The sequence below is a fragment of the Peromyscus maniculatus genome, chromosome 5 (assembly GCF_049852395.1).
Source record: "Peromyscus maniculatus bairdii isolate BWxNUB_F1_BW_parent chromosome 5, HU_Pman_BW_mat_3.1, whole genome shotgun sequence".
Lineage (NCBI taxonomy): Eukaryota > Metazoa > Chordata > Mammalia > Rodentia > Cricetidae > Peromyscus > Peromyscus maniculatus.
Genome location: NC_134856.1, coordinates 55,731,348 through 55,744,151, shown reverse-complemented (window position 1 = coordinate 55,744,151; position 12,804 = coordinate 55,731,348). Strand labels below are relative to the sequence as shown.

Below are 12,804 nucleotides of genomic sequence, written 5' to 3'. Positions count from 1 at the left end.
ACACCGCTGGACTGCGATACACCTTCCCCAGACCCTGCGACCTACCTTTCCCTTTTTGTAAGTTACCCACTAAATAAATCTTCCTTTTAACTAAGTGGAATGGCCCTAATAATTTCACCAATAGGAAGTGACATCCTGAAAGTCTGGGCAATGGAGCCTTGCTGTTTGTTTCTGCTCTCATCTAGAGAGAGGGGAGTAGAGGGCCCTGGCACTCCCCAAAATGCCCCCAGGGGTTGAACTCAGAATCCAGCTGCCAACTGAAAGCAGCCCCACGAGTGGCTAGGCAAGAGCAGAGAACCCCAAACTGCGGAGAACGAGAAGCTGCAGATGGCTGAACTCTTTTTCTCTGAGGCAGCTTCCTGCCTGACCTCTCTGACGGCGAAGGACAGTTCCTGGAAGGGTCTGCAGCAGGGGCTCTGTGCCCAAGTCTGGCCCACTCTGAGACCCTTCCTCTAGGGTGTAAGAACAGGGCTAGTCCTGAGGAAGACTCAGTGCTCATTGCTACCTTAAAGAGCTCGAGGCCACAGAGCTGGCCTCTGAGTGCAGCATCACACACAGGTGTTGGGATCCAAGGCCAAGTTGAGCACAGGACCCTCTTCCCAGGTGTTTGCTTTGTAGACAGAAAGCCTTCGGCTCCTGTTCCATCTTTTTTTTTTTTTTTTGGTTTTTTCTAGAGACAGGGTTTCTCTGTGTAGCTTTGAGCCTTTCCTGGAACTCACTTGGTAGCCCAGGCTGGCCTCGAACTCACAGAGATCCGCCTGCCTCTGCCTCCCGAGTGCTGGGATTAAAGGCGTGCACCACCACCGCCCGGCCCCTGTTCCATCTTTTCTAACAGGCTCTGTGTAGCTGCCTACTGAAGGCCTCTGCCCACTCAGCTGCCAAGCACCCTGCGGCCCCTGCAACAGCCTCTGGCAGGGTACACGGGGACAGGTACAGCATTCTGATCTCTAGGCCCAGTGGGAGGTGGGCACAGGCACCTATACCGCTGTTGAGTTTGGTGCCCATGCCCACACACAGCTCCAACTGGTCTGTGGCACAGAGTTCCAGGCCTCTCCAGTGGGGACCCTCAACTCTCAGGCCGTGAAATCTTTGTTCAAATCTAAGTGTCACAGAGGAGTATCCACCACTAATTATTTTTTTTAATCATCTATCCCTCTGTCTTCTATGCATCTATCAATTCTCTCTCCATCCATTCACTGGTCATCTGTGTAATCTACACCCTCATACATCTTCCCATCACCTGTCTTCCCATCCTGTCCTTCAATTTGTCTACCTCACATACTGAAAACGCACATTCCTGTATGTATTAACACCAAATTCATGTCCACAGGATGGCCAATATTGCTAATTTAGCAGAGTCGTGCCCTTGCCTTCCTGCCCTGAGAGCTTGAAATTCACCACCCAGCCTCTCTTCCCTGTGTCTTCTGTGGCAGGGAAGACCACTGTGTCTTCCCTGCCAGTCATCTTAGTCAAGATGACAGCCTCAGAGATCTGGGGACAAAGGGATGCAGGATGGGGAAGAAGGGCACTCCCACCCCAGAGCCCTGGGAGGGGCTGATCATACTGCAGGTCTCAGGACAGATGTGACCTAGAGCTGTCTGCAGAAGAGCTTGTCCATCACAGATCAGGGAAATTGCTTGAGGTGAGTGGTCTCTGAGCTACCCTGAAGAGGGTCTCTGGAGACTGGAGCCGGAATGGGCCAAGGGATGTGGCTGATTCCGATGGCGCTGCCAGGGAACCTGGATATACCTCTGTCTGAAACCCACTCCGTGCATGTATCTTGGGCTTACAAGACAGTAACTTCCCTTCTGTGATGTCTGAATTGTATTTCCATTGTTCAAACTTAAGTCTGGAGTACAAGGACAGTTGACTAAAGGGCAGGGTCATGGAGAGAAAGGAGACAGGGTCAAATGTGCAGCAGGACCTAGAAATGACAGATGAGCTTGGTGCTTTCTGGGACCCTCCGCTTGCTGAATGTGGAACCTGAGTCCACGCAGCAGATGCCCTCACTCTCCTCTGCCATTTGGACACTAACTGTCAGCAGAGGGCCGCACTCTGCCCTGCCCAGGGCACTTGCACAGCCAGGGCCACAGCATTTGGGCACAGGTGCTGGAGACAAAGCAAGAGCTCTCTGGATGTGGCACCTGTTTCCAGCTGATCCAGGCCAAAGATGCCCGCCGACATACGCTGCTGATCTGCTCCAGGTGCCATGTGCCTGTGGCTTCCCTGGATTGTAGACCACCCAGGGCAGAGTGCAGGAGACTGGCTTTAGAGTTTATGCACTGGTAGTCATCCTGCCTGCCTGTGGGGTCGTGCAATCTCACTTCAGCATCTGATGCCCTAGTGGGAGGTGGCATAATATTGTCACCTGCCACAGGGTGACTATGAGGGGACAGGCACCAAAAATCAGGGCAAAGTCCCAAACAATGTTTGATATAGTCAAGAATGGCACACTCAAACTCAATAACCAAGTAATGCATAAAAATATATAGTACATACCTGTGACAATATATACATGTACATATAGTTACATGTCATTTATGTAATAACATATAGTGACATAAGTATAGGTGTTCACAAGGATTATGAAATGTATGTATCTGCCTGCCCATGGTGCTCTCCAATGGGCTCACCACAGTCATAAGAAAAACTTCCTCTTGCTTGAAACTCTCTCTAGGTGAAAGGTTGCTAGAGATAACTCATTCCCAGGGGAGCCATGGGAGGGATCCCAAAGCAGCAGGAGGCAAGCTGGCAGTAAAGTCTGGATCTCAGAATAGAGAAGCTGGTGCTGGTAAAGCTGCCACAGAGGATGAGGCATAGTAAAGGCACCTATAGAATGGAAGGGAGGAAAGGCTGCTGAGAGGGTCATGGGTGCAGTAGATGTGGGGTATCTGCAGTGACCACAGATCATACATTGAACAGACTCTAGCATGCTCAGTGCTCTAGATACCACAGTCACTCTCTGGGAGACTTGGAATCCTCTGACTCTGAACACCTGATGTCCCCTGGTCTTTAGAACCAAGTCAATGACAATTCACAGCTAGTGTCTTGGGGAAACCACCCAGAGACAACTCTAGGAATGGCTCAAAGGGAGAGGGTTGGGATATCTGTCCTGTGTCCCCCAGATCTACCCCTCATTGCTCCCTGCCATGTGTGGCTCCCAAGATGCAGCATACACAAACAGATCCTTGCCTTTGAAGTTAAAAATCAGAAAACATATCTCAGATACTTAAAAATACAGATTTCATGTGGAATATAAGTGGTTTGTTATAAATCATACCCATCAAGGCCCTGCCACCCATTTCTTTTCCTCATGTGGCCACTACAACTTCTGAAAGGACACTGGATGTCACACTCATCTTGTACAGCAGGTGCAGGTGAGGATGTGGCCCCTTCTGCCTGAAGCCAGCATGCTCATGCTTTGAGAGCCCTGGTGACCTTGGCTAGACACATGTACCTAAGGTACCCCTGAGTGAGAGTCTGGCGACATAGTACCAACTCTACTTTTTGTGGGAACAATAATGGGGGGCACTGGGGCCAGCCCACAGCGTGCAAAGGCTTTCAGATCAGCTGCCAGCCTCACCCTGTTCAAAAAAGGCTGAGCCTGTGATCTCTGGATAAATGTGGGAATCAGAGGCTCTAAGAGGTAACATACTTCAACAAAGCTCACCACTTCAGGGCTGATCCCACTCCAAGTCCCCTTCTGCCGAATGCTGTCTGCTTAGCCTCGGCCAATCCCACCTTGCCCCTTTCCCCAAGAGGGTCCCTGGCTCTGGCAGCACTGGTGCCCAGACCCTGGCCACCCAGGGCAGGCAGGTCCCTTAGAGACTCTAATTACTCCCCAGGCTCCAGCCTGGCATAAACACAGCTTAGACGTCCAAGAAAAGCAGGCTGCCGGCACGGGAGCCTTTCCCCAAGCTAAATGCAGACGCCGGTACTGGGCAGGCTGTGGGTACTCAGATAACAATCGGATGCTGTGAGCCCTGAGCTGACCCCAGGGTGGACATATTCCCACTCACCAGGAGTGACTGCCTGGCCAGGCACAAGGCCCCTGGCGGCCCGTCTTCCGCTGGGAGGGCACTTGGGGTGCGGAGGCAGGAATGCAATTGGGCTGGTCCAGTTCAGAATATATTTATAGAGTGGTCACAGCTGCCAGCTGAGTGGTGCCCACAAGGTCAGGTTCCTGCCGGGCCATGTGGCCAGATGTTTACTGAGATTGTAGGGACCAACTTATCCACCCACATCCCGACTCATCCCACATCCACACCCAGAGGCCCCTCTGCACTAGGGCTCTGCTGGCCCTTAACTTTGAATGGGGACAATCCTCAACTGGTGTCATGGTCCAAGAACGAGAGAAGGGGGGCTAGTGTGAAGATCGAAAGGATTAAAGACATCAGGCTACTCCTGTCATGTCCATATGTTACCCACAGCTTCTGCCTTTGTATATGATCCTGTGTTTTGAGCAGCTCTGACCAGAGCCCACACAGTGTTTGGACATTCTCAGAATTCCCAGATCAGCTACCCATGCTCCAAAGTGAGAAATTTCTCAGGAAAGCCTCAGAGGTGGCTGTGATGAGCCCCTCCATTAGGCAAGGCTTGTGGATGCAGATTCTTGGTTCTCTGCAGGCCTTCTCTCCAGTAAGAAGTGTGGGTCAGCCTGAGAAGTGGATCCTGGTCTCCTTCATTTGTTAGGGTGACACCAAGGCTGATCATGATGTCCCTAGGAGAGCCCTGCAGACAACACAATCTGGGAGGCTTCTCTTGGACCACAGATGTCTGGGCATGCTGTTCCAAGGGCTTTACCCAGAGGTAGACCCAGATCAGGAATGCCAGAGGTAAGAGACATGGACAACCACATTCATAGCACACAAATAAATCTAACATACCCTAAATTACCCTGGAATGACTTGGTGACTTTGACCTACAACACTTCTGAGCCCCGTCCATTGGTGCCAGTGCTGTCCCCTTGGGACTCAGCATATACTCTTGGTTCTCCCAGAGTTGTTACATCCTGTCTCTCTATTGGGAAGTCGAGGAAATAGGTTCTCAACAAGTATGGCTTTGCTGGGGCTTCACAGATGATGGGTAACATGGGGGTCCATAGCCCCATTCCATTTGCTAATTCATAACAGCAACACAGAGGCCAGCTGGTGTGGACTGAGTTCTTGGGCAGTGGTGGGGGGTACAGACAGGAGCTGTGCATGAATAGCTGTGGGCAAGAAACACCGGGCGTTCAGGATACACCATTGGGACGTGTCTCTGGGCCTTTGCACATGCCGCCTCCTTTGTTCAGATTCCTGTGTCCTATTATGAATGCTTGACAAACTTTTGTCATCCTTCAAAAGCCAGCTCACAGACCTATAGCTCTAGGGAGTCTTCCCTGGGTCCTCAGGCACTGGGCTGTCTTCTTGGTCTCTGTTAGCTACCTACTCCAAAGGGAATGGCAGGGTTACACCTCACCCTGTAGCTGGCCAACCAGGTGTGCAGGCGATTCCTGAGCAAAAGCACAGAGAGGCAGAGCACTATGGCTGTTAGTCAGTGGGTAAAGGCATTGGAAACTCTCAGTGCAAAGCCACGAGCCAAGCGGGTATAATGACATAGGGAATCCCAGATTTAGAAGGAGAATGTATCATCCAGCACCAACACACAGCAAAGCAAAACTCTTTATAACTATGTTCTATGTACAGCATCCAAAATGAATGGCCAGGGCTGGGGAGCTGACTCAGTCAAAAAGGCGCTCGCAGTGAGTATGAGACCCTGACTTCCATCCTCAGGACCCACAAGGAAAGTCAGGCATGGTGGTGCAGACTTGTCATCTCAGCACCGGTGAGGCGGGGACAGGTGGAGTCCCTGCCAGCCAGCCTAGCCGAACTGGCCAATTCTAGGTCAGTAAAAGACCCTGTCTCAAAAAGAGTAAGGTGGATGATAGTTGAGGAATAATACCTGAGGTTGACCACACACACACACACACACACACACACACACACACACACACACACCCCAAAACAAAACTCCAACCAAACCAAACCAAAACCAACCACATTTATACTTTTTGGATGAAGTATGTCCTGGCCACATGTGTTCTGTTCTCAGGCTGGGGCAGTACAGGTACCATGGGCCTGGCCTGATATCCACAGAACAAGCCCTGGGTGACAAACCACAGCATGGCCCTGGTGGCCTTACACTGGGCCAGTACCCACTGGAGCAGCACTTTACAGAGAAACTTTTCATGCGAGCTTCTGAGAGCACCTGGGCCCTTCAGCTGCACACACATGTATAGGTCCCGGGCTCCTGATGGCAGGCATCATAAATCTTCCCTGGCAAGTCACTTCACTTTCTGTTCTTCCATTTCCTCACCTATAAAACAGGGCAAGAGCAGCCTGCTCCTGGGGAGATGAAATCTCAGGTAGAGTCCTGCTCCCCCTGTAGACCCTGGCCTCAGCACCTCCCCTGGGCCATACTCTGGGCCCTAAAGGTGGGGAAGTCCCTGGGCTATTGCTCTGCACTGGCTTGGGCTCCCAGGCAGGTTGTCCACGTTCTCCCTGCATTTCCTAGAACTACCTTGGAGTCTTTCTCCTCAGCTTCCCCAATGGGGTGCTGCGTCCATGTCCCCTCCTCCCCCAGCCTGCGTTCCTGGCACAGTGAACTGTCACGGCACTTGTCCCTGAAGTGCATCCTGGCTTCCAGACTCTCTCTGGATACGTGCCTAGTGCCAGCATCAGGGACTTGTCATGTAAGCCCCAGCCCTCCCCATATCAAGTCCATATCCACCTGACACGGTTGCCCTGGCTACATCGGCAGAAACACACGGTGTAGTGGCGACTTCCTGTCCAGGGCCCACAGGGGTTTAGGTGGCCTGGCCTAGTCCCCCTGACCATCATTACGTATCACTGGGTAGTTTGGGGCATGTGCCTCACCAAGAACTGTGTGTATCCTGTCCACTTGGTCTGCCTCTCCTGAGTGCATTCCAGAGCCAGGTCAAGATCTGCAGGATGGGATCAGGGACCCACCAGGATGGAGACAGGTTTACCTTTGAAAGCCCCATTCTCTATGCAGCACAAGAAGCTCTCCCACACGCAATGGCAGTTCAGAGCCATGATCAAGGGGCTCCCAAGGGTCTGACAGCCCACTCACTGTCTTTGACACCCAGTGACCCTAGTCAGATGCCAGCTCCCTTGAAGGAGGCTGCAAGAAGGATTGACAGGATGCGGTTTTGATCATGTTCTAGGATCCCTCCCCAAGGCCCAGTCTCCTGCAGGAGTCTGGGTCGCTTGGGTCTCATGAGGGAGACACGGCATACTTTGCGCAGAGGCTGGAGCACCAGCCCAGCGGGAGGTGAGCAAGTGGAGGCTCTGGCCTCTTAGGAGGGACAGGATAGAGCCTCCTACAGCACAGAACTGTCCCCTAGATGTGGCTGAGTCCTGAACACTGCTCTCTTGGCCTTGCTGAGTGGGAATCCGACCCTGAACAATGCATTATCCACAAGAGTCCATGGTCCTCATCCTCAGAAAGGAGTAAATGGCTCCTATTGGTCACTGGCTTGTGGGGATGTGACAAGGCACAGGCATGGTGGGAAACGAAGTTTGATGGCTCTTCATGAGCAACCATGGGCCCAGTACGTCCACGAGGGATTACCCAAGAGAAATAAAAACACCTGCCTACACAAACACCTGAACACAAACGTCTACAGCAGCAGGATGCATAGTGACCACACATCTGCTGCAGTGACGGGTACATGGTGCCCAAAGCAGGACACTGTCCAGCCATACACAGGCCGAAGCTCTGAGGGAGGCAGCCAGCTCTCAAGTTCTGAACACATGACATCCAGTGAGAGAAGCCAGACACAGAAAGCCACAGAGCATGAGTGTATGTACACGAAATGTCCAGAATAAGCAAATCCATAGAGGTAAAGAGGAGATTAGCGGTTGCTGGAGGCTGGGAGGAGTTGGGGGGAGGGGATGGAATGTTCTAGAACTAGATCGTGATGGCACAGCACTGTGAGCATACTAAAGCCCACAGAACTTTACACTTTGAAAGGGTGCTGTATGGTAAGTGGGGGGCGGGGAAGCCCCTGCCTTGTAGGCTGCCATGGACAGGGATGGTACCCACCACAGCTTGCACCCCAGCCTCTGCCTAAAGAGCTGTTTCTTCCAGGACCAGACCAGCAGGCTGACCTGGCCTGGACAGCCGTAGCCTCAGCACTCCATGCTCCTGCTCCCGTGTGCCCAGTGGCCACATCCAGGTCCTGCAGAGCAGCCTGTTTACACACAGCTGAGGCCAGATTGGCCGGGTGGCCCCCGAGGAATGTGGAAAATGCCGCTCAGGGGCGCTCCTAACGGTCACATTCTGCAGGCGCTGCAGTGCCCCAGCCGGTCGGGGCCTTGACTGCTGCTCATGAATGTTGACTCTGTTAGGTGGCTGGCTGAGATGCCAGCCCCGGAGCAGCCAAAGACAGGACAGACACTGTGAGAGGCAGCCAGGGGACGGAATGTCCCCCATTCTGTCACTGGCACCGGCACCAGCAGGAGGAGCCGGGATGGGAGGAGGAGCTTCCTCAGCCTGTCTCCTGGGCATCGTCTCCAGCAACTCACGTGGGAAGCCATTTACCAAAGCTCTCACCTGTCTTTGCTCTCTCTCAGTCAGATAAAGAGTCTGTTCAGTCACCTAAGGTCCTAGGTCAGGGAGGGGTCAGGCAGAGTGGCCTCCCATTTCTGGCCACTTTTTGCAGACCATGGCTCCAAGCCCGCCCTGGTCTTGTATACTGCAGGGGCCAGGAGAAAAGGAAGTAGGCCTGGAGCTCAGAGGCTTACATTCTTCTCACCCATGGGGCTCACCCCTCTGATCTGGAAGAAGCAGGACTGAGCGGAGGCGGGGTGGGGGCTGAGAGTCACCTAGAGGAAAGGAGAACTTGGTCCCCAGCTCTCAGCAGACAATGCACCCCTCTTTCTTTAAGCGTTGGGTGATGGGAAGGACTGGCTAGGGGAAGTCTAGAATGGCTGGGTGTTGGGTGCATGGCCAGTGTCCTCAGACAAGCCTCCCTGTAGCCTCTCCATGCTCATAAGCAGAGCTTAGCTTGGGCGTTGCCTCCCTAGAGCAGGCTCCATTTAAACAACAGTGTAATTCTAAGAGACCACTTCAATCCTGCCAGGCTGGACATGGAAGCATATGGTTTAAAGACAGGTCACGGGCCCCAGCTCCACTCTGCCAGGCACACGTGCTCCAGTTTGGACTCAGTACGAGCTGCAGCAGCAGCAGCAGCAGCAGCAGCAGCAGCAGCGAGAGAGAGGAGCAGAGATCAGCTCTGAAGAACATCTGGACTCAGGAACTCATTGCTGACCACAGGCAAGCCAGGCCTGCAGCACCTCTGGGTGGGTTCCAGTAGCCTCACCACTGGCTCCTCACCCTTTCCCATACCATGGGGGAGAGATGTACACACTAGAAGACAACACCTGAGGAGGGGATCCCAAGTCGGAAATGATGGCTGCCTTGGCTCTTTGGGTCTCTGGGAAGGGAGGTCAGTTTCCAATATGCACAACTAATTAGGTTGAGTGAAGTCTTTGGAAGCAAAAACAGCCCCTCACATACAGCACAGACATGAGGCCAATGTGGGGGCTTTCATACATAAGAAGAAGTGCTCCTCTGCGAGCGAGGAAACAGCCCTGGGGTGTGTGGAGTCTTGGTGAGCAAAGCACCCTAGTGCAGTGAACATCTACCCACCTATACTGACCTACTTTTCCGCCATTGGAAATGGTGGACTCTTGGCAGACTTCATGACGGGACTGGAAGATAACACTAGACAGCTTCCACTGCCCCAGCCCCAGCCCCCAGGGTGAATGGCATGCATAAATAGAAAGGGGGAGGCCAAAGAAACCTTTCCAGGTAGGCCATCTCACCTCCACACACAGCCCAGAGCCCACCTGGTATCGCCCTCTTGCCCTGCTCCGGTCAGCTCCACCCAGAATGGGGCTGAGGGTGTCAGTCAGAGTCAGAGGGAGCAGAATGCTGTTTGGAAATGGGCTGGACCATGTTGGGAGTGTTGTTCCTTTGGGGGAGGGACACCATTTCACCTGCCTCTGGTGATGGCCAGTGAGGACAGGGACAGAATGGGAGGTGTCCCAGGTGAGAAGGGAAATGAGGGGGTCCTGGGCTTGGTCCCCAGGGTGGGTGTGTGAGGTAGGGGCTGCACTGCGGGTGATCTCACTCTTCATCCTTTTTCACTCAGGAGTTCCAGGAGGAAATGAGGGTGAAGGGGGGGGGCCAGATGGAAGGCTGCGGAGGAAAAGTAGACGGCATCGTGCGTCCTGGCTACCTGCCCCACATTGACCGTCAGCTGGAACCTTACACCCTCACAGGTCTTTCCCATCTTTCTGCTACCCAGGCCCCCGGGAGCTTTGGTGACTTGCCCAAGGCCACACAACCTGCCCTAAATGTTCCCACCATGGGTACTTTTTTGAAGACATGCCCCACCCCCACACCCGGTTACAGTTCTAGAGGAGGAAGCAGACACAGAGATGGAATTCTTCTCAAGAGGGGTGGGAGGACCGGCCCAGAAGCCCAAGCTGCAGATGAGTGTCAGCAAGTGGGTAGCTTAGCCTCTGCTTTCCAGGCCACCCGGGTGTTTAACAAGGGTGAGGGGCATGCCGAGACCCAGGGCATGTCTCCCAAGGGTGGTGGCAGGATGCTTCCTGGCCTGCAGTGCCAAGTCAGAAAAGTTACACACTCCAAAGACCTGGTAGGAAGTGGCATACTATTAACTTCACCAAGGGCAGCTGTGTGAGTTAGCTTAATATGTTGCCTGTCACTCCAGATGACTGACAGCTAGGAGCTCTGGGCCAGACTTAAACAGATCCCCTACTCCTGGCAGGACAGTAGGCGCAGGCTGTTATTGAAGAGGTGAGATCCCATCACAGGAGGCCTGCAAGCAGCTAATGACCTGAAGGGTGGGGTCTTGTGGAGACCAGAACCTTGATGCGGGCTGTAAGTTCACGACCTTAGAGCCCTCATTGGCTCTGAAATCCTGGAACTTGCTGACCTTCACAAAGCCTGGGATATTGCCCGTCAGGAGTCCACTCACTGGCTCTCACCTGTACCTTTCAGGCTGTACCTCACAGCGACTCTGGGCTGTCTTTCCATTCACAATTAGGAAGGCACACTCTGTTGGCTCTGCCCAGCTGTCTGGGACCCCTCGGACCAAGCTTGCGGCAGAAGAAGGCTGTCATCTTAAAGGGACCCCCTGCCCAGTTCCTGCTCTCCCCAGCTAGCCCTGTCAACATGCCCAGGCATTTTACTTGCTTGTCTTGTTATTTTCGGGACTTGGGTGTTGGCTGAGTCAAGACAGTTGGGACAGTGCAGGACACAGAGGCCTCAACACACCTTCATCCCTCTAACAGGCAGAACTGGACCAGGGTCAGCTGGCAGCGTGAGTGGACACTGTCAGCTCCTCTGCTGCTTTCCAGCTGTGCAACGCAGGCCACTCTGACCCTCGCTTTCTTCATCGGGAGCTCGGGGTCCCACCCATCTCACGACTGAAGATTAAATGCAGTAGTAACACGTGGCACAGTCCCCACACAGTCCGGTCAGCCCAGCCGGCAGAGAAGCAGTCAGCTGCCTCAGCTGGAGCCCGAGCCCGACTCGGCAGCCCAGCAGCCCCGTTTTCAGTCTCCTGTGTGCATCGCTGTCTCCACCCTGAGGTCCGGGGTGCAGGACAGGGTCTGGGCGGCCACTGAATCGGGACGAATCCCCATACTCTCTCTCCCCTTCCCGCCATCGCCACGAGGGGCGCAGTGTCCCCGCGGTCTGCTTAGCTTAACTCTGTGGACTTCTCCAGCGGAGCTGCCCCAAAGCAAAGGGGTGGGTGGGGGCGCGATGGGCCTCCAGGCGGAAGCAACAGCGTGGCGACCCTCCAGTCCCCTAGCAGAACCCCATCCCGCCCGTAGCATCGGACCTTAGGATGTCCCGAGCGGGCGGCGGTGGGGTCGCAGACGAACGGCTCCAGGGCGCAATGAATGAGCCACCGCACCACCTCCGGCAGCCCCGCGGCTCCGACTCCCCAGGGCGCTGGCGACGCCGGCTCTGCGCTTCGCAACACGCCGGGGACATCGCCAACCGCTCTCCCAGGGCCCCCGCCAGGCCGCCCCGTGTTCGGTGCTCGGCGCACGCAGCTCATCTCACTACGCTTGGGGACCCGAGACCGGCAGTGCGCCTTGAGCGCAGCGCGGTGACCGCACCCGTCCCCGCACACTCCAGCGTCGCGCACTCACCTCCGCCCTGGCCACGCGCAGTTCCAGCTCCCGGGACGCGCGGGGCGCCCGCGCCCGGCCCGCGCAGCCCCTGCGCTCATCCCCGCCCGCAGCGCCCCGGCCGCCCGCCCGCCGGGCACCGAGCCGCCGCGCTGCGCCTGGGGCGGGGTGCGAGCAGAGGGCCGCCTCCCGGGCCGGTCCGCGGGCAGCGCTCGCGCGGAGGCCGGACGCGCAGCCCGACAGCAGCGCCCCGGCTTGGGTTACACGCTTGCCCCCCGCCCCGCCCCGGCTATTTTTAGCGCGGCTTTTCCTAGGTGTTGGTTTCATGGGATCCACCTAGCCACGCCGGCCTGGTGGGAAACTCTCTCCCGGGCCACCAACCCCCCTCCACTCTCCTTGGCCAGTTCTACAGCTGGCACGCCGCTGGGCGGAAAGCCTGGCTTCGGCGCAACTTTGGAAACAGCTGCCACCATTCCACCGTGTGGCTTCCAGTCGCAGTTTCTGTCCGTCCCTCTGTCCTCCCAGTCCCTGGGCCACCAAAAGCAACTAAACCTCTTCCTCTGGC

At 55.0% G+C, this 12,804-nt stretch overlaps 1 protein-coding gene across 1 annotated transcript in view; it reads right to left on the bottom strand.

Moving 5' to 3' along the window:
* The window catches only part of Znf469 (zinc finger protein 469), a 42,052-nt gene extending 29,707 nt beyond the window's left edge, over positions 1–12,345 (bottom strand). Inside the window, exon 1 of the mRNA XM_042277800.2 lies at positions 12,261–12,345. The gene's annotated coding sequence lies outside the window, so the exon portion shown is untranslated. The remainder of the gene's footprint in view (positions 1–12,260) is intronic.
* Between the last annotated feature and the right edge of the window lie 459 nt (positions 12,346–12,804).